At 46.5% G+C, this 26,609-nt stretch overlaps 1 protein-coding gene across 1 annotated transcript in view; it reads right to left on the reverse strand.

Annotated features, from left to right (window-relative positions):
• Positions 1-26,609, reverse strand: part of Dlgap2 (DLG associated protein 2) — a 589,656-nt gene that overhangs the window by 483,570 nt on the left and 79,477 nt on the right. The gene's annotated exons all lie outside the window — the stretch shown is intronic.

Below are 26,609 nucleotides of genomic sequence, written 5' to 3' on the forward strand. Positions count from 1 at the left end.
TGGAAATAGACAAGAGGGAAATCTAGAGGCAGAAAGTAGATCAGAGCTTCCTTGGGCCGCAAGAGGCTGGGAGGACTTAAGCTAAACTGCCTTAATGAAGACCTGAATAACGCACTTCCAATAGCCCAGCTACGTGTCATATGAGTGTCATATGAACCATCGCTGAATACAGTCATTGGTAAAAGACGACACTTGTAACTCCACTTATATTCAGTTCAGATATAAGCAAAACGGATTGTTGCTTGAAGTTACGATAATGGTAACTTAGGACGGAAAGAGAAGACGCGGTGTGGCAGAGGAACGCACGAGACTTGGGGAGTCCCAAAACACCCCGTGTGCCAACCTGGTTGCTTGTCAAAAGGGAGGGTTCCCTTCCTCAAACTTCAGTGAGCTTGAAACTCATGATTGGCATCCTTTTCTGTAGGCATATTTCAACAAAACATTGCTGAAAACAGAAGTAAACTGATTTACAAATGAACCATCTTATTATTTCAATTTAATTCCACTTCCAGATAGAAAAACTACAAGCCCGCCCCCAACACAATTCCCTCAATTTACTCATTTCAATGGCAAAGCTGAAGAACGCTAGTGTTTTCAGAGCATTTCAAAGAAGGCAGAAATATCTTAGACAACTGAGAAAATCAGTAGAGCTCTCAGTATCAAAAATCATCAAAATCATCTTTAAAATCATTTGTATCTAACACATTGAAAGATATTTCCTAGTCTTCAAAATATTCCCTCTTCTAAACCATTGATTAAAATGTTTCTAATAAAACCCAGCTATGTATCGGTGACTTAAACATAGCTTTTAAATACAGTCATACATGTCATATATAACTAAAAGAACAAATAAAATAAATTTCAAAGTACTTGTTTGTTTTTACAAGAATATTTGTAAAATAAAGGTAAAGATGTTGTGTTGCAAGGACATAGGGGAAAAGTCGTGAGAATTTCATCTGTCAAAAAAATCCCACATGAAAACAAATTAATACTTTTTTTACTACCTATGAGAGTTGCTTATTCTTCCCAATTCCCACATCCAAACACATAAGCAACAAGCCAGCAAAACTTGCAACCAAAACCCACTGACAACAAAACCAAGGGGCCAGATAGCCCCAGAGGCACAAAACACAGCCAAAGAGAAAGTCCCCAGGAACCGCTTCGTGGGTGTGTGTGGAGAGAGAAGGAGAGCACCCACAGACCAGAGGCGGAAAAGAGGCATCCCTGCAGGGTGTGCCAGGCCTCCCAAGAAGGAAGGAGCCAGCCCCTGCCCCGCTTCCCTCCCAGGCCAGCTGGACTCAGAACCAAACACGAGACAGCTAGTACTGGGCTCCACCAATCCAGTATCCAGTAACACCCACCGGAACACACACACAGCCAGTCACAAGTGCCACCTGAGCTCTAGGTCAGGAGGGAACATCAGCAAAGTCACACCTGACAGGAAGCCACCCAGTCAGAGTCACAACTCAGCACTCTTCAACAGTGAAGAAGGAAACCATATGATGCATCAACAGAGACAAAGTAAAAGCAGAAAGAAACTCGAAATAGAAAAAATGAAGTGGCTATCATTAACGACAAAAAGACACCAAAAAAAGTTAATCGGGATCTCATATGAAAATCCAAGTAGTGGACCAAACACATACTAAAAGCTATAATTCGAGAAAAATTTGCTTAAATTAAAAAAAAAGAATGCATTGATGGAAACACCACATGTCAGAGCCATTAATGCAGAACAAGGATCACCAAGCAAACATCTTGTGGACACACCACACTGCACTAGGAGCTGAGCACAGAAGTCAGCTGGCGTGGGGCAGCACCCACCCTCAAGGATCTCCTGGCTCTGCCCACAGTGACCAAGGTGCACAGGGAGCCTCCCTGAAGCACCGTGCATGAGCTAACAGGCACCTGGGACTGGAGACAGTGATGTGTGCTCCCTCAGAGGCCTTGAGGACTCGGGACTCACCTGAAGGCCAGAGACAGAGAAGTCTGAGTATCAGGACAGATAACAATGTGCTGAGCAGGAACACCACAGAGGCGTTCTATCCACAAGTTTATAATAATGTTTTTTAAATGAATTGATCATCTTTGGAGGGTGATAGGAACCAGTTTGTTATTTGGTAACTTTTAATACCAAGGAGAGCGTAAAGCCCTTCCCACATAAACCACTGCATTGAATAAATACATGATGGATGTCTCTTTATAGAAACAATTCCAATCTACAAATGAGGAGCAAAGGCAAAACCGAAATACTACCATTCTTCAGTCCCAGGCAGACAAAAGGTCTAGGCATTGGCCATCAACACCTCTAACGTCACAGAAAGAAGAAGGACCTCAGGGAAGTTCCTCCTGAGGACAGATCACAGCCATGCAGACCCTGCAGAAGGGATGACCCGCGAGCATGAACTGCCACCTGGGGAGCACTGTGAGGAGCGGGACGCTGGGTGAGGGGCAGAGCGCTGCAGACTGTCACAGCGAGGCTGTGAGTAAGCGTGAGGCTCCCAGAGAACACTCAGCCAGGGGCCCTGGGCCTACCCCGCGGGAAAGCAGGAGAGGCATGAAGAAGGGCAGGAGCGAGGGGCTCTCACTGAGGCCTGGACCCTGAGGTGCCGACTGCCAGAGTGACCCCCAGGGAAGGCGGGGACCCTGCTGTCTCCTGCGTCCCTGGGTTGCCCGCAGCAGGCTTACCACACAGTTGCGCCCCCACTTGGCACTGGTGTCACCAGCATGTTCTGGAGCTTCACCAATGCAAAGCTGCACCTGAACACCCTCCATCTCTTCTGGCCACACGGTCACGTGGGGAGTCTCCCGGAGAGCTCCCCGGGCCTTCCAGACATGGCGATGGGCAGGTGGCCAGGGGGCGGATGACAGGTTGTTTTGAAAATTTTCTAATTGGCCCTCCCGTCTTCCGGACACGTGGACAGTTCGTGCCCCATGAATCTTATGCAGGGTGGACGTGCGGGCGCGGTAGGTGATGACCTGACCTGTACCATGGCCCCGGGAGCTTCCGGGTTTAAGACAGCTGACTCTCACTTTCTACATGAGCTGGAACCAGCTGGCAGTGAAGTGCTGCATCTTTGTCACTGCTATCTGGGTGTGTGTTCATGCGACGACCAACCTTGGCCTTTCAATCACTGGGACTGGCCCCGCGAGCGGCAGGGAAGCCGCTCTCCTCTTCAGCCACGGCCACCACACTGCACTTCGGAGCTCCAGGACCTGCTCGCTCATGACTGGACCTTGTGTCCTGAAAGGCAGATCCCCACCCAGGCCTGGGACCAAGTCCACTCTGTGCTGAGGGCACAAGCTGGGTGGCTCCCTCCGTGAGTGAGGTCAGGTGGGTTCATCTCTCTGTGACAGGCCCAGGTCACCTAACAGGATGCCCCAGGCTAACAGGCACAGGGATGACAGGATTTCCTTCCCCAGTGGCAGGATGGCGTCCTGCTGCGCCATACACCGCTTTCTTCCTCATTCATCTGTGGGTGGACTCAGCGTGTTCCTCACGGGGGCTGCCATGAGCTTGGAGGGCAGTCTCCTCCACAGGCCGACTGCATCTCCTCCAGACATTCCCAGCAGTGGACTGCTGCTTCCCACGGCTCTGCCGTTCATGGCTTTCCGAGGAGTCTGCATCCTGTTTTCCTAACACAGTACCGACCCACACTCCCACCCGCAGTGCACACAGCTCCTCTTCTCCACAGCTCGCCAGCACTACTCGTCTTTTGGTTTTTAGTAACAGCCCTTCTAAGCATGAGGGCATATCTCCCTGTGGCAGATGCCACTTCTGTGATTTGACAAGATAATGTGTAAGCCATGGCTGAGTGTCCATGTGCCCTGACTGCTCGTGGACAGCTAACCCGACACCCTGCTGTCTAAGACATGCTGACCCAGCAGACCTGCTCCTCCTCCCAGGAAAGCTGCTGGCAGTCCTCAGCATCCACCTGAGTGGTCACCTTTGATTCCATCTCTTCTGGCCATCACATGCCAGCACAAGGCCTTCCTCACTAAGGAAAGTCTTTACTGCCTGTTCTGGTAAGCCTTTCGCAGCCCTGGTCTCATCCACAGACCAGCTGCATTGCCGTGACCGCACTTAGGGAGAAGCCAGCTGTGTCAGGAGCCTGCTCCTCTTCCTGTTTTAGAGGTTGCTCACCCAAGTGCAACACACTGCATCTGTGTCCCAGACACTACAGGCTGCAAGTTAAATTCCATTCCTAAGTATTCAATGCACAGCAGTGTCTCACCACCCTGGCCATATCCTAGAATATTTTAGGGAGTGTTTCAAATACCAGTGTGTGGACAGAACTCAGAACAAGTGAATCAGTTGTGTGTAAGAGGAGCACATGGAATTTTCCTTAGCCCTCACCCTCCTGAGATTCCTATGTAGAATGAGAATTAAGGATCATTGACACTGAAGAGGAAAAGATTCTGACCATTTTACATTGTTAAAAACATAAACAACTTAAATCAACTATAACTAGTAGCAAGTTTTAACTTTAGGATGTCTACACTTCAGTTAGGGACAAAAGGGAAGGGAGGGAGGAGCAGAAAGAGAAGAAACAAAGAAGGGGAGACAAAGTGTAATTCAGGAATAAAATGAAAACATTTGAGACTGTTAGGAGGCCACAGAGCTTCCTTCAATCCCATCATCGCCCACATCAGGGAGACTTAGTCAACATGCCTTCCACAAGCACCTCCTGAGTGTCCACTAGGACTCAGCACGGCAGCAGGGAGAGCTGCCTTCCAGGGTCCACATGATCAACAGCAGCCATGGGTCCAGCAGTCACATCAAACTCAACCCTACTCCATTAGTGCCAGAGTGGGAGTGGTGATAAAATGCCCCAAACAATTATGGAAAGTATGACTCTCAAACAAACTTTCTAAGCAGTATTGCATCCACCCACATTCCCACTGAGTTTGAGTTCATAGCGGTTGTCAAATAGGTAATACAAACAATTCCTTACACACCAGCATCACAGAGAATGCTGGAATAGAAAGGTTGACAAAAACTAACCGGCCTTCCAGGACCCTCCCTGGCAAAGTCCAACCAGTCTTCCAGGACCCTCCTGACAAAGTCCAACCAGTCTTCAAGGACCCTCCCTGACAAAGTCCAACCAGTCTTCAAGGACCCTCCTGACAAAGTCCAACCAGTCTTCAAGGACCCTCCTGACAAAGTCCAACCAGTCTTCAAGGACCCTCCTGACAAAGTCCAACCAGTCTTCAAGGACCCTCCCTGACAAAGTCCAACCAGTCTTCAAGGACCCTCCTGACAAAGTCCAACCAGTCTTCAAGGACCCTCCTGACAAAGTCCAACCAGTCTTCAAGGACCCTCCCTGGCAAAGTCCAACCAGTCTTCAAGGACCCTCCTGACAAAGTCCAACCAGTCTTCAAGGACCCTCCTGACAAAGTCCAACCAGTCTTCAAGGACCCTCCCTGAAAAAGTCCAACCAGTCTTCAAGGACCCTCCTGACAAAGTCCAACCAGTCTTCAAGGACCCTCCTGACAAAGTCCAACCAGTCTTCAAGGACCCTCCCTGGCAAAGTCCAACCAGTCTTCAAGGACCCTCCTGACAAAGTCCAACCAGTCTTCAAGGACCCTCCTGACAAAGTCCAACCAGTCTTCAAGGACCCTCCTGACAAAGTCCAACCAGTCTTCCAGGACCCTCCCTGGCAAAGTCCAACCAGTCTTCAAGGACCCTCCTGACAAAGTCCAACCAGTCTTCAAGGACCCTCCCTGACAAAGTCCAACCAGTCTTCAAGGACCCTCCTGACAAAGTCCAACCAGTCTTCAAGGACCCTCCTGACAAAGTCCAACCAGTCTTCAAGGACCCTCCCTGGCAAAGTCCAACCAGTCTTCAAGGACCCTCCCTGACAAAGTCCAACCAGTCTTCAAGGACCCTCCTGACAAAGTCCAACCAGTCTTCAAGGACCCTCCCTGGCAAAGTCCAACCAGTCTTCAAGGACCCTCCCTGGCAAAGTCCAACCAGTCTTCAAGGACCCTCCTGACAAAGTCCAACCAGTCTTCCAGGACCCTCCTGACAAAGTCCAACCAGTCTTCAAGGACCCTCCCTGGCAAAGTCCAACCAGTCTTCAAGGACCCTCCTGACAAAGTCCAACCAGTCTTCCAGGACCCTCCTGACAAAGTCCAACCAGTCTTCAAGGACCCTCCCTGACAAAGTCCAACCAGTCTTCAAGGACCCTCCCTGACAAAGTCCAACCAGTCTTCAAGGACCCTCCCTGACAAAGTCCAACCAGTCTTCAAGGACCCTCCTGACAAAGTCCAACAAGTCTTCAAGGACCCTCCCTGACAAAGTCCAACCAGTCTTCAAGGACCCTCCCTCGCAAAGTCCAACCAGTCTTCAAGGACCCTCCCTGACAAAGTACAACCAGTCTTCAAGTACCCTCCCTGACAAAGTACAACCAGTCTTCAAGGACCCTCCCTGGCAAAGTCCAACCAGTCTTCAAGGATACTCCTTGACAAAGTCCAACCAGTCTTCAAGGACACTCCTTGGCAAAGTCCAACCAGTCTTCAAGGACACTCCTTGGCAAAGTCCAAGCAGTCTTCAAGGACCTTCACTGGCAAAGTCTAACCAGTCTTCCAGGACCCTCCCTGGCAAAGTCCAACCAGTCTTTGTTAGGTCGGTGGCAGCGACTTGGTGGTGACTTAGTGGCAACTTAGAACAAAGAGTCCTCGCCGGAAAAGAACATCAATCAGATGCCAGCGGAAACGCCTGTCAATCAGCCAGATCTCCTGACTAACGCCTGTCAATCAACAGGACCCCCTAGCCAATCCTGGAGTTCAGCCAACTCCCCTGACCAACTCCAAGGGGGCAAGGGACTCTAAGAACACCTTTTCCTGTCCTGAGCCCTTCCCTTTCTGCTGTAAGCCCCATAAAAGTCTAATCCAGTCGAGCTTCCACGCGGTTTCTCCTCAGACCCTTCCCCTGTCCCCTTCTTTGGGTCTGATTGAGTTCCACCCGGGAGTGATATCTTAACAAAGCCTGTTCAGCAGCCCTTTTAAATCTGCCTCTTTGGTTGCTGCCTGCCCAGCCTGATCTGACATCTTGGTGCCAACACCCGGGAAGGGATCTTTGGGCTTCTCCCTCAGGAGATTGAGGCCCATCCCTTCCCCCTTGAAACAAACCAGGAAATTTCTAATCAGCTCCTTCCCTCTCCCTTTATCCAGGCGGACAGGAGTGGGGTAAGTTCCTCCTTTCCCCTGACCTTCCAAACCCTTCTGTCTGTCCGCGGGGTCTATCCATAAGTCACGCGCGTGCCATAGGCCCTGCCCGTTCTGTTCCGGGCTCCAGGGGACTGTGGAGACGTCCCAGTCCTCCTGAGAGCCCCCCCCAACCAGGTTGGCTAACTGCTGGGGCCCGCGGAGGCTGTAGGGATGCCTCAACCTCCGCCCTGGCCCGTATCTGTCCGTAGGTGAGTGCGGACAGAATTTGGGACGTCTTTTTCTGCTCCCACTCACCCCCCGAGGGTGCCGGAAGGTCATGGGAAACGCAGAGTCCTCTCCTTAGACCCCGAAGTCCTTTGGGTGTCTATATTCAAATTCTGCCAAGTTAGGGCTCATTCAAGAACCACCTGGTATTTTACTGCACTGAGACAATGGGTCACAATGGCCCCCGGAAGGAACTGTTGATTTTAAACCCTCACTGAATTGGACAATTTCTGTCACCGGACAGGGAAGTGGGAAACCACATTCAGGCTTTTTCAGATTCGCTCCCGTCCTGCCCCCTGCCCCCTGCTCTTCCCTCCTGTCCTTCCCGTCTGCTCTCCCTCCCAGCGGTACTGTGTCCCCTCGTCCTCCCTGCTGCAGCCACTGCTCGAGGCCCAGTCTGCACGCTTCCAGTCTGCCTGGCCACCAGACACGTGCGCCCTTGCTCCCTCCCTTGCTGGCTCTCCACGCGTGCCTCCCTCTGCTGCCCTGGTTCCAACAGGCAGGCAGAATGGGTCCCACCTGGCTGCAGTGGATGGGATCTGCGGATCTGCCCCTCCCCCTCCACAATCTTCTTCCTCTCCTGCTACCTTGATTTCCCCGCCCACCTCTTCCACTGATACCACCCTTCCCCTCCTTCTCCACCCCTCTCCTCTTCCTCCTCTCCTACAGCCATGATCACCTCCACCCACTCACCCCTCCCTTCTCCCTCTTATCAGACAACCCACAGCTCCTTCGTCCTCTCAGGGAAGTAGCTGGTGCTGAAGGGATGGTCGGAGTACACGTCCCATTTTCGCTTTCAATCTTTCAGTCTTTCCCAGATTGAAAAACCTCTTGGGGCCTTCTCTGCTGACTCTTCTGCTTGTATTAAGGAATTCCGACATCTCTCCCAGACCATGATCTTACCTGGCACACGACGTCTATGTTGTTCTGTCCTCTACTCTGACCCCAGATGAGCGAGCCCGCATTCAGCAGGCTGCTCAAGATCATGCTGACCAAATTCGTTTAACAGATATGACTCTCCCCACAGGTGAAGCAGCTGTTCCCCTAACCGAACCTAACTGGGACTATCAAGATGGCCAACAAGGTCGCTGTCACTGTGCTCGCGTGGTCCAATATCTTATAGCAGGCACGCCAGCAGTTCCTAATAAGGTAGTTAACCTTCGATAAACTGAGGGAAATTACCCAGAATCCTGATGAGAATCCAGCCTTATTTCTCAACTGACTTACAGAGGCCCTAACCAAATACACTAAGCTGGACCTTGAGTCTCCCACCAGGGCTACAGTGTTAGCAACCCATTTCATTACTCACTCGGCTCATGATATTAGAAAAAGCTCAAATGAGCTGAGGAGGGCCCTCAGACCCCTATCTGAGATCTGGTGAAAATGGCCTTTAAAGCAGGCTCCATTGCAGAAAAAGGTCACGCCCAAACCCCGGCCTTGGCAGCGGCCCTGAGGCCTACGTCTCCAGCAGAAGTTTCAGAGGGGACCCAGCATTCCTCTCCACCAGAGGCTTGCCTCAAATGTGGATGCGAAGGTCACTGGGCTCGCCAATGCCCAGACCCACGGCCTCCTTCCAGGCCATGCCCCACCTGTAAGCAGACAGGACATTGGAAGAGTGACTTCCCCATGGCTGGCCCTTCCTCGGCACCTCTACGCAGGGGTATGACCAGCCAGAAGGTCCCTTCTTCTGAACTTTTGGGGTTCGCAGAAGACTGAAGAAGCCCAGACTTGAAGATCCCCATCACCCTAGCCGAGCCCAGGGTAATGCTCCAGGCAGCGGGTAAGTCCATACGGGGGCTACCTATTCTGTCTTGCCTGCCTACTCTAGGCCTCTGTTTCCCTCCCAGGTCTCAGTTATGGGGATTGATGGCAAACCCTCCTCCCCAAACCAAACTGCTAAGCTGGCCTGTGCCCTGGAGGGACACCCATTCACTCCCTTTTTTTTAGTCATTCCATCTTGTCCAGTTCCTCTCCTAGGCAGAGATGTTCTCCAATTACTAGGAGCCACCCTCCAACCACACCCCAAAAATACTACCACCCATCTCCTTCTGCCTTTCTTACCCTCTCTAATGACCTGACAGTACCTACTATGCCATTGCCCCCGGATCTAGTTGATCCCCAGGTCTGGGACATCTCTACGCTAGTCATAGCCTCCCACCACAAGCCAGTCCGTTTCCAGCTGAAACCCCAAACTAAACTTCCTTGAGTCCCTAAGACTCCCCCTGCAACACTCCCATATTTCTGGTACGCAAACCCTCAGGGGCCTATCACTTAGTGCAGGACCTGCGCCTAATTAATGAGGCCGTTATTCCCATCCACCCGGTGGTTCCCGGCCCTCACACTTTTCTTACTCATATCCCCCTTTGACCACTCACTTTACTGTCCTGGATCTTAAAGCTGATTTCTTTACAGTGCCTCTGCATCCTGACACTTAATACCTCTTTGCCTTCACATGGGAAGACCCTACATTCTTTAGGTTTCAACAGCCGACATGGACAGGCCTACCCCAAGGCTTTAGGGACAGTCCCTACCTCTTTGGTCAGGCCTTGACACAGGATTTAACTGTTTGTGATTTGGGAATAGCACTCTCTTACAGTTGGACAGAAGCCTTCCCTACCTCCAGGGAAACCGCTGACACCGTCGCCTCCATCCTCATTGAGCAGATCATTTCCAGGTTTGGACTTCCCACCTCCATCCAGTCCGACAACGGTCCGGTCTTCACTTCTCAGGTTGCTCAACTAGTCTCCAAAGGCCTCAACATCACGTGGAGGCTCCCCATCGCCCACTGACCCCATACAGTCATACTTCCATGCTGGGGCCCACCGAACTGGAAGTTTCTCGCCAACCCTCTCCTTCTTCTACTAATCACTAATCTCTCTCAAGCTTCTATTCCAACCCACAGATGGGGCTTCTACATCCAAGTGACATGGCAACAGGATGGCACCACCCGCTCTCAGTTTATGGGCCAAGGCGACTGCCCTTTCACTGGCTGTCATCGGGCCGTCACCCTTAATGTTACTGGATTCAATAGGGCCGCCGTCCCACTTATGTTCAGCAATGCTGTGCTTCATAGCAGACCAAACTGAGGAATCTTGTTTGGATCGTACTCCATTGACTGCAGTTTCTCCTCAGACCCTTCCCCTGTCCCCTCTGTGGGTCTGATCGAGTTCCGCCCGGGAGTGACATCTCAATAAAGCCTCGCCCGCCTGATCTGACAGTCTTCAAGGACCCTCCTAACAAAGTCCAACCAGTCTTCCAGGACCCTCTTTGGCAAAGTCCAACCAGTCTTCAAGCACCCTCCTGACAAAGTCCAAACAGTCTTCCAGGACCCTCCCTGACAAAGTCCAAGTCACCTTCCAGGGCCCTCTCTCGCAAAGCCCAACCCATTTCCCAGGACCCTCTGTGCATACTCTTGCAGTTGCCAGTGTCAGCAATGAGTGAGCATCAAGAAGACCTCGTGAGCTTCCTCCCAGGAGTGCACCAGGGTCCTGAATCCCTGCCAGGGGCTGGCTTCAGGGCTAGAGAGGCAGTCTAATCTGATTCTCCTTGCTGGTTAGGCCTACAGGACCTCCCAGATCTGCCGTTCCACAGAATTCCTGTGGGACCCTTGCAGGGCCTTCATTCCCTAGCCAGGATGGAGCCAAAGGAAGCTCATGTCTCTCCACAGCAAGCGGAGTGCCTCACTCCACCAGCCCATGAGCAGCCACCACGGCAGCCAGAGGCCATTGCCAAGGAGAAACAGACTGTGCCCTCACACCTCCATGTCACAGCTGCACAGGAGGCTGGGTCTGCCCACCAGGATGTTGCACACTGTCTCCTCCGCACTCTCAAGACCTGTTCCTCTAGAACAGTGGGACTGTGTACATTACTGCTGATGCTCTTTCTATAAACTCACCTCAGAAAACTACATCATGACAGAGAGGATTTCTCAGGAACCAAGGAACTTGATTCCCATGACCTAGTCCACACTGGACATGAAACAGCCTCCCAAAACCTCATACATGCCGTGAGTGAATCCCACTCATCTTCATGACCAGGGCTAAGTAAGAGGCCCACTTCAGACTCTGACAGAGAATCTGAAAGACGAGGCCCTCATTTCAAGGAAACTCCTTTCCAGGTCTGCTGGATCCCTCCTGCTGTCCTGACCTGAACCAGTGCCAGCCACACAGGACCTGGAGTTGGAACCTGGCTGCTTGTAGTGCATTCCTCAAGGCCCCCCTGGACATCACCAAAGCCCCTGGGCAGGAGCCTCATCATCCCCTGGGGCAAGTACACTCTTCATAGAGCCAAAGAGTTAGGCTCTGACGCCTCCAGGGCACCTACCCAGCTCTGTCCTGAGAGCAGCCAGAGGCCATTGCCAAGGAAAAACGGACTGTGCCCTCAAACCTCTATGTCAAAGCTGCACAAGAGGCTGGGTCTGCCCATCAGCCAGTGTGGCCCTTCTTACCTCAGCAGCTTCCCCACCACCCAGAGCCCTGCCCCTGAACCTTGAACAACTCCCTTGCCCAAAATGCCTTCCGCTGTGCCCTGAGACTGCCTGGTCTCAGTCCCATCTCTCTACAGAGCTCGTGGAGACCCAGGGGCAGTCATCAGGAGGATCCTTCCAGGATGCAGGGAGAAGACACAGAGAGGCCTCAGAGATATCAGCTTGCCCACATTTGACCTTGGCCCTTCGGCCTCCAGGACTAGGAGAGTAAACGTGTCTTCTTAAAACTCAGGCTTCAACCCTGCAGCCTAAGAACACCAACACAGAAGGAATGCAGATCTGGGGGCTCACAGGAGCAGAACTGCCCCTCTGTCATGAACTACATACTCCTCCCAGTCTACTCAACCCTCACCACCAGCAAGGAGAGGGGCTTGCACCTGGTGCCCACCCTGAGGCTCCTGGCGAAGGGTCCTCCACAGGGCCCTGGGGATCCTCCCTTGTCCACACCACACCCAAGCTCACTCTGAGGAAGAGGCCTGGCTTTCTCCATTTTTGTGTCCAGCTTCATGAAGGCAAAACAGTGCCAACATCTGTCAGTGCAACTCCGTCCCCCCACCAGGTGTCACTTTAGGGTCTACGACCAGCCCAGCACACCCCATGCCCAGTACTTAGTCTCTGTAAACACTGAGCAGGGCTGACTAACTCACCATTACTATCTGCTATGGTTTAGATATTAGGTATCCCCGAAAGCTCATAGAGAGACAATGCAAGAAAGTTTAGAGGTGAAATGATTGGGTTGGGAGAGCCTAACATAATCTGTGCATTGATCCACTGATAGGGATTAACTGGGTGTAACTCTAGGCAGGTGAAGAGTGGCTGGAGGAGCTGGGTCCCTAGGGGTGTGCCTTTAGGTTTATATTTTGTCCCTGAAAAGGAACGTTCTCTCTATTTCCTAGTACCATGGCCCCTGCCACTTTACCCTACACACCCCTCCACCATGATGTTCTGCCTTGTCTCAGGCACAGAGCAGTGGAGTCAGCTGTCTATGAACAGAGACCTCTGAAACCATGAGACCCAAACAAACTCTTCCTCCTCTAAAATTGTCCATGTCTGATCTTTAGGTCACAGCAATGAAAAACTAACTAAAAAACCATCATTCCTAGGACATCAGCGCTGAGGAGCGCCACAGGGAACACCTGACAGGTTCTCTGAACCAGGGGACAGCAGGAACGGCTATGCAGATTGTCAGTTCCAGAGGAAGGAAAGCCCACAAGGAGCCACACTGCCTCAGCAGAGCACCGCTGAGTGCTGGGAAGAGGGACTGCTGCACGTGCATGGCTGCCCCTGGGACTCTCCCCAGTAAGATCTGTGGGGTGGGTATATCCAAATCAGGACCAGAGCTAAAGCCCTTTGGATAACACAGAGATGGAGCTGCTGCTTCTCTGCAGTACAGATGCTCCTTCACCTGGGCGCTCACTTTGTTGAGTAAGTAGAGATCAGTTCAAAGACCAAAGGCCTCCAAGGAAGGAAAATGCCTGGGACACAGGTCAGTCTCAAGCCTGGAGAACAGGTCCATGTTTGACAGATTCAAGTGATAAAAACAAACCCCAGGGAGCTGAGGCAGCCTGCAGGGAGCCAAAGAGACCTAGGAGCCTAGGGCAGAGGAGTGGCAGAGCAGAGGTGCGGAAGTTCAACTCAGCAGAAAGGTCCTGGCGGTTTCATTTTCCTCCAGGGCTCAGGAGTCCGGCCACCCAAGCTTGTATGGAGAAAGCTGTACTCACAGCTCAGGAGGCGAGGAGGCCGCTGGCTGGAGCCTAGGAGTCCCAGGCCAGCAGGCCGCACAGCAAGAGCCCTCTCCACAAGACCAAGAGCATCGGCACTGCAGCTCAGGAGAACGGAACGTACATCCATCTCAAAACCTTGGCACACAACTGTGAGCAGGACTGCTGCTCTGCCTCACCAGCTTGGCCAGAAAATGCCTGCCCAGCCTCAGGCTGGGGAGAAGTCCTTACTACAGAGCTGTTACAGAACATCAAAATGCCAACATGGGCACCTGCTCAACAGAGATGGTGCAAAGGGGGCAAGCTGGGAGTGGCTCACGGAAATGCAGACGGTGACACAAAGGCCTGGCCTGGTAGTGCCTACCTGGGTTTTGGTTTTCAGGGAGTATCTCTGAATGCAGAGGTTGGCTGACTGAAAAGCAGCACCACATGAATACAGCAGGTGATATTTCAAGTGTTCAATGGGTAGTTTAGACATTTATCAATGTTTCAAGCGGCAGGTAATGTTTCTGATACTCCTACCACTCAGTTGTTGGGTGAATTTAACTGAGTGGCTGTCTTTGTGGAAGCACACATAGGAACAACGTGTTCATGTGTGCAAGCTAATATGTGCACACACACAAATGTTCACAGAGACCCACACTTGAGTTCATGAAGCCTTATTCTTGAAGGATTAAAATGTTTACTAAACAATAAAGTAGCACAAAATTGGGAAGAAACTATAAACAAAAAGTCTTCTTTGGGATCATACTTTTCCCTTTTACTACTTTGAAAATGTCAAAGGAGCTAATCCTACCCACTGTTATGAAATACAGAAAAAAAAATTTACTGTGAAATTATTTGTCCAGAAAATGTATAGATTTTGTGCAAATTCGTGATGAAAATAAAATCTCCACAGATGAAAACTCAACATGGATTTAGATAAAAATCCTGTGGCAGCAGAATAATGACCCAAGGACATCTGCACCCTAATCCCCAGAGCTGTGGATTCGACTTCATGTGGAGGAGACTCTGCAGCCATGACTGAGGCTCCTGAGGTGGGCAATGGCCCTGGACAGCTGGTAGACCCAGTCTAGGGGGTCCTTAAAGGCAGATGAGTGACAGAAAGCCCTCCAGGCTGCTGGCTCTGCAGATGGGGAGAGGACATAGCCAGGATCTGGGGAAGAAGGAAAAGACACATGGCTGACCTGCCCAAAGGCTCCAGGATGAGCTGAGCCCTTTACACACCTTGATCTCAGCCCCAGGAGACCGGTGTCAACCTTGTGACCTGCACAACCACGAGGCATGCTCTTGGACCTCGGAGGATAAGACACTGTGGTCATGAGCTCTCCACTGCACAGGCACAGAGGAGCTCGCTTAGCTCTGCTCCGCCCCTCCCCAAGAAGTCTGGGAAGGGCTTGGCAACATCACGGCTTCCCGACCTGCTCCCCAAGCTCTTGTGCCTACAAACCCAGTAGACTTGCTGTCAGCACAGGAGGGTGCCACAATGCAGCCCTGTTGCTGGGATATGTGGCCTCTCCCAAGGTGCTGATTGGGCTCCCCACATGGCCACGTAGCTTAAAGTCCACACTACAAAGCAGCAACATGAATGTTTGCAAAGAAAAACAACAGAAGGAAGTACAATAAAAGTGCACTATGAACTGATGAATGTTCCCGGGCCCAGTGATGCCCATGTCAGGAACTTGACAGCAGCATCTCTCAGTGGAGGGTGTGACAACTAGACAACCAATCTGCAGCAGAAGTAAGGAGAGTCCTACATCTATTCAGAGTAAATACAGGACTGAAGACAGAAATGCAAAAATTGTATAAAAATGGGCGATTTGTGTTTGGGGCTCTTTTCCAGATATGACTACTCAGAATTAATTCTTATATATAAAACATGATAAAGCTGAACTCAAATGTCAATCTGAGAAACAAAAAAATCCCAGTAATACTGAAATGAGTAAATGACCCAACCATGCAATTCATGAACTGGAAAAGGAGGGAAAGAAGGAAGAGAACCTTCCGCACAGAAAACGAAGTGAAATAAACCAAAATCATCCATTAGTGGCAATCTCTGAACATTTTTTGTTCATTTTGTTTGTGTTCACTTTTCCATGAGACACAGTTTTTAAACAGAGAAAATAATAAATAATTTAAAAGAATCTATAATTATAGTTTTGATAATTCTATAATAATTAGCTTAAAAGAAGGTACTTATATAAATAATTTTTATGCTTTATTTTTAAATGCAAATTTACTTCCTAATTTGCTGAAGTACAGGAGCTGGAATTGACTACAAAAGTGAAGATCCTCATCTCCCAATAACTAGAAGTCCCTACGAACTAAAAGGACTCTGGAGTCACAAGCAAAGCCGCCTCTCACATTACAGGTAGTAGAAGAACAGGAGTGGGACACATCTGCCCCCACACTGAAGAACCTCAATCAAAACCCAGGTTTCCAACCAACACACAAATATTGGCTATTTTTACACGTTCTGCCCCTATCTTCTCATGAAACATCAGAGACCGGATTCTCTGCAGGTGTGACAGGTGACATCCTGCTCTTAAGGTCCTACCGGTAAGGGGGAGGGGGATAAGGCATTATGGACTCTTCCTATCTTAGACAAACAGAAACTAAAGCCAAATAGGACACTGGCTTAATAAAGACAAAAAGTTACATTTGTCAAAGTTAAGCACATTTGAAGAAATCAGACAGCATTCCAAAACCTAAGTAAAATCCAAAGATTCTTTACCACATGGAAAGGAACAATGCTGTTTTGATACACACCGTTCTTGGAATGTGAATCTATTCTATTTAGACATTTAAGATAATAAATGGTTCCTATTTAATTTTTATTCCTACTTACTCCTCATCTCTGAGCAACACAGGTCTATTCACGGTTGCCTTAAGAATGAGAATTTTCTTTTACAAAATTAATTAGATTTTTACATTCGGAATGATTGAGGCTGGACCTGGAACTAATGCTAAGAATTCTTTCTGTGAATTCACAATAGCCAAATTATGGAATCAGCTCAGATGTCCATCAATAGATAAATGGATTAAGAAAATGTGGTATATATACACAATGGGGTTTTACTCAGCCATAAAGAAAGTAGGGAGACAAAAGTCCTAAAACTAACAAGAACCCCAGTAAAGACAGTCAGAGAGAGAGCTCAGGCCCCACCCAAGTAAAGACAATTAGAGAGGGAACTCAGGCTCCACCTCGGGCATCTAAACAGACATCAACAACAGAGAAAAGTCCCAGAACAAATAAGTTAATTACACACAAAAGAACAAACACACACACACAAAAAAAAAAAGAGATGGAGGAATCCACCTCAATTGATGAGCAAGTCCAAGGGCTCTGAAAACATGAAAAAACAGGCAAACAAGTCTCCCCCAAAATCCACAATTCCACAACAAAGAATCCCACTGGTAGTGAAGTGATAAAAACCTAGAGAAAGATTATAAAGAACTGATTATTAAAATGTTCAATGAACTAAAAGAAGATCTAAGGAAGAAATTAAGAGAGCAATTACAGAAGATGAAAGACCACTTTAATAAAGAAATAGCAACAGTGACAAGAAACCAAGCAGAACTCCTAGAAATGAAAGGCACAATCAATCAAATTAAAAACTCACTTGAAGGCATCACTAACAGTTAGATGGTGTAGAAAACAGAACCTCACCCTTGAAAATAGAACTTCACACATTAAAGACGGGCTATAGGATCTTGAATGCAAAGAAGGCAATAAGGGGAAAAAATTTTAGAACACACACGACCAGAATCTATAAGAACTCTGGAGCAACTTTAAAAGACCAAACCTGAGAATTGTTGATATAAAAAAGAACACAGAGACACAAACAAAAGATACAAAGAACATTTTCAATGAGATAGTTATGGAAAACTGTTGCCATATCAGAAGTGAGATAGACATCCACGTACAGGATGCTTAAAGGACCCCAAATAGACTCACTCAAATGAGAAGCTCACTAAGACATCATAATCAAAATATCTGACACAGAAAATAAGGAAAGATTATTAAAAGCCATAAGAGAGAAACAGCAAGTCACAAATGTGAAGCAAACCAAAAAGGCTCATCTCAGACCCTAAAATCAAGGAGGTCCTTGAACGGGAAATTCAAAGCCCTAAAAGAAAACAACTATCAGCTGAGGATACTACACCCAGCAAAACACAATTTCAAATTTGAGAGGGAAATAAAACTTTTCAACAATAAGATTAAATTAAAATTTTCATGAATACCAAGCCAGCACTACAAAGAATATTCAAAGATAAACTGCACACACAGGAACTAAATAACAATTCCAAAAGCTCACAAACAGAGGAAGTTCAATAGAAGAATAATCCATTAAATAAGAATTAAAATAAGATAAAATATAGCAAAATATCAAAATGGCAGGAAACCACAAACACATATCCACATATATGCTGAATGTTAATGGTCTCAACTCCCCAATTAAAAACACAGATTAGCAGGGTGGATCAAAAAAACAAGATCCAATTATATGCTGGTTTCAAGAGATTCATCTTATAGGCAAAGACATCCACCAGCTGAAGGTAAAAAGATGGCAAAAAAATATTCTAAGCATATGGTCTATTAAAGCAAGCAGGAATTACTATCTCATATTTGACAAAGCAGAGTTCAAGCAAAAAGTAATCAGAAGAGACAAAGAAGGTCATTACATACTAGTAAAGGGAGCAATCCAACAAGAAGATGTAATAATAGTAAACACTTATGCCAACAACGTCAATGCATCCAATTACATGGAACAAATACTCCATGATATTAAATACCATGTAGACACCAACACAATAAACTGGATGATTTCAACAGTCTTATCACCAATAGAGAGGTCATCAAAACATAAAATCAATGAAAATAATTTCAACCTAAACAACACTACAAATTAAATGTACCTAATGAACATCTACAGAATATTGTGTCCCAAAAGAGCTAAATTTACAGTTGCACATGGAAGTTTTTCCAAAATAGATCATATTATAGGCCAAAAAGCAAATCTTAGATCATTTGCCAAAAATCAAATTTTAGCATATACAAAAAAAAAATTGATATAATCTCATATATCCTATCAGATCATAATAGACTAAAGCTAGAAATCAACAGTAGAAAAAATAATTTAAGCCATATAAACACATGGATATTGAACAAGGTTCTCATAAATGGAAGAATGGATCAAAGAATAAATGAAAATAGAAATAAAGAAATTCTTAGAAATTAACAAGAACAAAGATACAACATAAAAATCTCTGGGACATTATGAAAGCAATTCTAAGAGGAACTTTTATAGCACTGAGTGCCCAATTAAAAAATTAGAGAAATCCCAAATAAATAAGTTTATGTTCCACCTCAAGGCCTTAGAAAAAAAGACTGACAAACTAACTGCAAAACAAGTAGAAGACAGGAAATAATTAAGATCAGAGCTAAAATCAGTGAAATTGAGAATAAGAAACCAATATACAGGATCATTCCAGGAAAAATTGGTTCTTTGAAAAGATAAATAAGATTGACAAACCCTTAGTCAAACTAACCAAAAGAAAGGGTATGAAGACTAAACCAACAAGATCAGAGATGAAAAAGAAAAAGAAGACCCTTCTGAAATCCAGAGGATTATCAGAAACTATTATGAAAATTTATACTCAACTAAATTGGAAAGTCTGGAAGATATCAACAAATTTCTAGCTCATATGACTTGCCCCAGTTGAATCAGGAAGATATAGAAAAGCTAAATAGACCAATATCAAGTAATGAAATTGAAACAGCAATTAAAAGCCTTCTAAAAAAGACAATCCCAGAAACTGGATGGATTCTCAGCTAAGTTCTACCAGAACTTCACAGAAAAACTAACACCAGACTTTCCACAAAATTAAAAGGGAGGTAACACTCCCAAATACTTTTTTATGAATCCAGTATAACCCTGATACCAAGACCAGACAAAGATGCATCAAGGCTCTCTCTTCACCTCTTTGAGAATTAGCTTTTTAGTTTGAATCCATCCCATTTATTGATTCTTGATTTTATTTTTTGCACTTTAGGAGTCTTGTTAAGGAAGTCAGGGCCTAATCCAACATGATGGAGATTTGGGCCTACTTTTCATTCTGTTAGGTGCAGGGTCTCTGGTCAAATTCCTAGGTCCTTGATCCATTTTGAGTTGAGTTTTGTGCATGGTGAGAGATAGAGGTTTAATTTCATTTTGCTGCATATGGATTTCCAGTTTTCCCAGCACCATTTGTTGAAGAGGTCATCTTTTCTCCAATGTATTTTTTGGCACCTTTGTCTAGCATAAGATAACTGTATTTATGTGGGTTTGTCTCTGTGTCTTCTATTCTGTACCTTTGAGAGAACTTTCATTTTGGGAGCAAATTTTTGCCACATGCATATCAGATAGAGCACTAATCTCCAGGATATACAAAGAACTCAAAAAACTTAACACCAAAAAAACCCCCACAAACAACCCAATCAATAAATGGGCTAATAAACTGAAGAGACACTTCTCAGAAGGTGATACACAATCAATCAACAAATACATGGAAAAATGTTCAGCATCTCTAGCAATTAGAGAAATGCAAATCAAAACTACTCTAAGATTTCATCTCACTCCAGTCAGAATGGCAGCTATTAAGAAAACAAGCAACAATAAGTGCTGGCAAGGATGTGGGGGAAAAGACACACTCATACACTGCTGGTGGGACTGCAAATTGGTGCAACCAAAACAGAAAGCAGTATGGAGATTCCTTAGAAAACTTGGAATGGATCCCCCATTTGACCCAGCTATCTGATTCCTCAGTCTATACCCAAAGGACTTACAAATAGCATATGACAATGACGCAACCACATCAATGTTTGCAGCAGCACAATTCACAATAGCTAAACTGTGGATGCCCTTCAATAGACGAATGGATAAAGAAACTGTGGTACAATACACAATGGAATATTATTCAGAATTAAAAGAGAGTAATATTATGGCATTTGCAGATAAATGAATGGAGTTGGAGAATTTCATGCTAAGCAAAATAAGCCAATCCCCCCAAAAAACAGGAGCTGAATGTTTTCTCTGATAAGTAGATGCTAATCTATAATGGGGGAGGGGATGTGGGATGAGTGGAAGAACTTGGATGGGGCAAAGGAGCAGGGAAGGTGGCAAAGGGGTAGAAAAGATGGTGGAATAAGATGGACATCATTACCTTGGGTACTTGTATGATTACATGAATGGTATGACTCTAATTCATGTACAACCAGAAAAGTGAAGACTTCTGCTCCATTTGTGTACAATGAATTGAAGATCTTTCTATGGTCATGTATAACTGTTTAGAACTAATTTTAAAAAATGCAGCAAGGAAAAAAATTACAGAAAGAGCCCTGATGAACATGATGCAAAAATTCTTAATAAAATATTAGCAAATGGCATTAAAAACTTATTAAAAAGATAATACACCACAATCAAGATGGTTTCATTCTAGAGATGCAAGTGGGTTCAACATACACAAATCAATAAGTATAATGCACCACTTAAACAGAATTAAGGACAAAAATTACATGATCATCTCAACAGATCTGCATCTGTTGAGGTCTTTGATAAAAATCCAATACCTATTCATGTTAAAAACACTGGAGAAGCAAGGTATCAAAGGAACTTACCTCAACATCTTTAAGGCCATTAATGACAAACCCAAAGCTAATATTATACTAAATGGAGAAAAAAGAAGAGTATTTCCTCTAAGTTCAGGAATAAGACAAGGCTGTCCACTCTCATCCCTCCTATTCAATATATTTTTCAAAACATTAGTCAGAGTGACCAGGCTAGAAAAAGCAATAAAAGGGATACAAATAGGAAAAAAAGAAGTCAAACTATCTCTTTTGACAATATGGTCCTATATCTAGAAGACCCAAAAAACTCCACAAGAAGACTTTTAAAGCTTATAAATGAGTTTAGCAAAGTAGCAGGATACAAGAGCAACACCTACAAATCAATAGCTTTCCTATAATCCAACAGTGATTTAGCCTAAGAAGAAATCAGGAAAAACATCCCATTTACAATAACCACAAAAAAATTAAATTCTTAGGAAATAATCTATCCAAAAAAGAAAAAGAGCTCAACAATGAAAATTATAGAACAATGCAGATAGAAATAGAAAAAGATCTTAGAAATGGAAAGATATTCCATCTTCTTGGATAGGCAAAATCAGTATTGTCAAAATGGCCATACTAGAAAAAGAAACATATATATTCAATGCAATTTCCATCAAAATACCAATGACATGCTTCACAGAATTAGAAAAAAAAAAAAACACAATTCTTCTATTCATTTGGAAAAATTAGAGACCCAGAATAGCCAAAGCAATACTAAGAAAGAAAAGCAAACAGAAGGTATCATAATTCCTCATCTGAAATTATACTACAGAGCTATATAACAAAAACAGCATGGTATTGGCATCAAAATAGACAAGACAACCAATGGAACAGAATAGAAGACACAGACAAATCCACAAACCCATAGCCATCTGATATTTGACAAAGTTGCCAAAAACATGTCTTGGAGGAAAAAACAGCCTTTTCAACAAATGGTGCTGGGAAAATTGGACAGCTATACATATAAAAATTAAATTAGACCCTTACCTTTCACCCTGCACAAAACTCAAATTGAACTGGATCAAAGACTTAGGAATTAGAGTAGATACTTTATAACTGCTAGAAGAAAAGGTAGGGTAAACACTCCATCATATAGGTGCTGGGACAACTTCGTTAACAAGACCCCCAAAGTGCAATAAATAAAACCAAGAAACAATAAGTGGAATGCCATCAAACCAGAAAAGCTTCAGCACAGCAAAGGAAATGATTACGAGATTGAAGAGAGAGCCTACGGAATGGGAGAAAATCTTGGCTGGCTATTCCTCTGATAGAGGATTCATATCCAGAATACATAAAGAATTCAAAAAACTAAACACCAAAAAAATAATAATAATCCAATCAATAAATGGGCAAAAGAACTCAGCAAAAATTTCTCAAAAGAAGAAACACAAATGGCCAACAAATATTTGGGAAAAAATGTTCAACATCTGTAGCAACCAGGGAAATGCAAATCAAAACTATACTAAGATTGCCTCTCACTCCAGTCAAACGGCAATTATCAAGAAAATGAACAATAAATGCTGGTGAGGTTGTGGAGAAAGGTCTACTTAACCACTGGTGGTGGGACTGCAAATTACCATGACCTCCCTGGAAAGCAGTATGGATATTCCTCAGAAAACTAGGGATGGAACCACCACATGACCCAGCTATCCCGGTCCTTGGTATTTCACCAAAAGATCTAAAATTGGCATATTATAGTGATAGTTACCTCAATATTTATAGCAGAACAATTCACAAAAGCTAAATGATGAAATCAACCCAGGTGCCACTAGTAGATGAATGCATTAAAAAATTGTGAGATACACACACACACACACACACACATAAATGTATTCATAATATTTGTGTATTATAAATGTTTACAAATGTGTGTGTGTGTGTGTGTGTGTGTGTGTGGGTGTGTGTAAAATGGAGTTTTACTCAGTCACAAAAAATGAATGAAATTATGGTACTTGCCAGTAACTGGATGGAAATGGGGAATACCCTGCTAAGTAAAATTAGCCGAACTCAGAAACTCAAAGGTTGAATGTTTTCTCTCATATGCAGAAGCTGGAGTAAAACAAAGCAAAGGGAGAGGGAGGTAGGGAAACGAGGATATCCGTTATCTTCTCTCTCCCTTCTTAAATCCCCACACTAGAGAGATTTATTTAAAAAAAAAAAAAAAAAGTCAATCCCAAACATAGCTGGAAAGCAAGAACACACAATCCGTAAAACCAAGTCAGTAAGGTCACCAACAGCTGAAGAGGGTGGGGTCACAGCAGTCACAGGGTTCCTGAGCCCCAGAGCAGGCAGGGAGAAGGCCGGGTAGACTCCATCAACAAACCTCAGGACCGCATGGCTTCCAAGCAGCCTCACTACCTCCAAGAATGTTTATGGGCGTACACGAAGATCTGGCAGCAAGCAAGGCAGAAAATCCCAGGGAAATCTAAATGAATTCCTCATGCTGTACTGGAAAAGAACAGTCTGTTCAATGACTTTAGCTGTAACCTTCAAAAGAACAAAAATGAAGAGCAAATTAAAACCAAAATGAACAGAAGAAAGAAAATAACGAAGACCACAGGAGACATCAGTGAAGCACAGAATATAAAAACAACAATAAAAACTAGTGAAACCAGAATCTGGCTCATTGAGGGAAAAAAAATCAGTAAAACTAATAAACCTCAGACTGATGAAGAAAAGAAATTAGCAACATGCAGAACAAGAGAGGCGACATCATTACAGACCCCACAAACTAAAAACAGCTTCACACCAATTGAGTCCAAAGCTTATGGTTCTCTGTGGGGACGGATGAGCTCGCAGGGGACACTTGGCTCTGTATACAGGTGCATGTGGCCTTCACCCTGCAGGCATCCAGTTGTGGGGGCCAGGGACCCTGCTGCACAGCCTGCCAGGCCAGGAAGAGCCCCATGGCCTCCCGCGATGGGAATGGCAGCAGTGTTTGTGCATCCCCCAGAGTACCACCCTCCACAGCCACAGTCCAACAAAGTGCCTTGTTCCAACCAGGACAAAGCTGCAGGCTGTGGCAGTCTCAGTTCCAGGGCCCATTCAGCAGCACTGGAGCTGTGGAGGGATCCTCTGCAGGAGACCCTGTGGGGCCTTTGGGGTCAGGGACCGCAGCAGCAGCTCCTCCCTGCAGTGGGGGGCTGGGAGGTGTCCTAAAAGCCTGTTCCCACAGGATGGGGATATGCCCTGTACCAGGACTGGGCTGACACACGCTGCTACTCCTCTACATCAGGAGTACATGGCTCCAGGAAGCCTGAGGACCACAGGGTAGCATCTCTCAAGCTCCTGGTCCTTACATATCTACAGCTGCTGCCTCGGTGTCAGGGCACCCAAGGTGGAATTCCCAGAAGGGGCCAGTTGTCAGGGGAGCTGAGGGGACTCCAGTGAATCTAGCTGGGACCGAGTTGGATCCACAGGCCAACAGGAAGTGAGTGTGAGCCACCCACACTGTGGAGTGCTGGGACTTTCTGCTACTGAAGAGGGCGTGTCTAGAGCTACTTACCAACAGGACCACATCTGTGGGAAAGGCTGGTGGAAGACACAGCCACCAGCCCATCATCCACCTCCAGCATAAGGCAGAGACCCAAGCAGCAGGGCTGCAGCCCGGGGAGATGGGCAGGTGGTGCAGAGGCGAGGGTGGGCACCAAACACCAGAGCTCCATCAGCCACCCATGGTTCTCTTGGATATGTCACCTGTATCCTCACATAGGAAAAGTGAACCAGCATGTGGCAGACTTGCTAAGGCAGCACAGGCTGCATCTGCATCCCTGCTTAGTATATGGCTGCAGAGTGAAGTGGGCTGCAGGGGAGGAACAGAGTCCATGGTGCTAGATGGGTGCTAGCAGCCAGGGAACACTCATCTTGGCATAAAAACAAGTCACTGGACAACCTGAGGGCAAGAGAAGGGGGAGGGTGGATGAGCAGACAGCAGTGGACTCCGGCATGTCTCTGCTGTGGCCACCCCACACTTCTGAATCACCTCCCTACACGTGCGTGACAGCTCCCTGTGTAGCCAGTGACCCTACCCAGAACATAAAACAGTCTGAACAAGACAAAAGATTTTTCCAACACCCCTGACAGTTAGAGCAGGAACAGTCCCCTACTCTCCCCACCCCAACCCCACATCCTGCCACCCAATAGCCCTGTGTAGCAGCAAGCACGAAGGAGGGCCCTGCCACCATCACAGGCCTTCTGTCCTGTTGGGCCTGCCCTGCAGGGGGCTGAGGGGTGGGAATGCTTCACCCAGGCCTGTCAGAAGGCTACACAGTGCCCTCTATCCTTTTAACAGATGAGCTTAAATGACCCAGAGTTCCAATCAAGAATCCAAATTCCTTGAACAAATATGTAACTGCCCCATGCCAGATGCAGGGTATTTACTGAAGAGCTTGCTTGTCTCTGCTGAATCAAAGAGAAAACAGATAGTAAGAGGAGGAAAAAAAAAAAACTGTCTTAGATCCCCTCCCCTCCAAAACCCTTCACAAACTCCTGAGGTCCCAGCAAAAGTGCAGCAGTTCCTGCCCAAGTGACCTTGTGCAACAGCAGGAGATCAACACTATCTTCTGAGCCTATCAAATCATTAAGAAAGTGCTAGAACCCTGTACAAGAGCTTCAAGCTGCCATTGAGTGAGACAGAAGAAAAGAGACTGGAGGAAGACCACAGGCAGCCGTGGCTACAATTATCCCTGTGAAATTTGGACAATTTTTATCAGATCTTTTCTGAAGTAAGAAATAACAACATATTTTGCATAATACCCACTTCCTTTCCACAAGACAAATGAAACACCTCTTTCTAGGAAGCAAAAACAAAACACTGGCACCAGGAGGGGTAAATGCCATAACCTTGCTCTCAAACACTTGCTGCAGCTCTGTGCTCCCAGGAGCACCCAGGACTTGGGTACACTCAGATGAGCGGGCCCTGCTGGTACTGGAGCCCCTGTGTTCCCGGGAGGGCCTCAGGACTTGGATGCTTCCATTGTGGTATCAGGGAAGAGAACAGGGAAAGGTCTGCACAGTGAAGCTTGTATCCTACTCACCATATCTCACCAGGTCTCAGCTCCGAGGGTGCAGATTCTCCCCCTGCACCTAACAGTGGAGCCACAGCATCCGGATTCCACGAGACAGCTTTGAAATCACATAGGCAGCCAGCCCGCCATTAGGAAAGCTCAGCTGTGAGGCTGGGCACTTAGCTCAGTCACGTCCTCATGCCTGGGTGGGCTCCGCTGGGCACACTCAACAGCCAGCCAACACCTCAGGTGGACCTCGATCACCATGATGCTTCATTGCTTCTCAGCTACATACAGAAACAGACGCCACA

This window comes from Marmota flaviventris, chromosome 3, assembly GCF_047511675.1.
Source record: "Marmota flaviventris isolate mMarFla1 chromosome 3, mMarFla1.hap1, whole genome shotgun sequence".
NCBI classification, from domain to species: domain Eukaryota; kingdom Metazoa; phylum Chordata; class Mammalia; order Rodentia; family Sciuridae; genus Marmota; species Marmota flaviventris.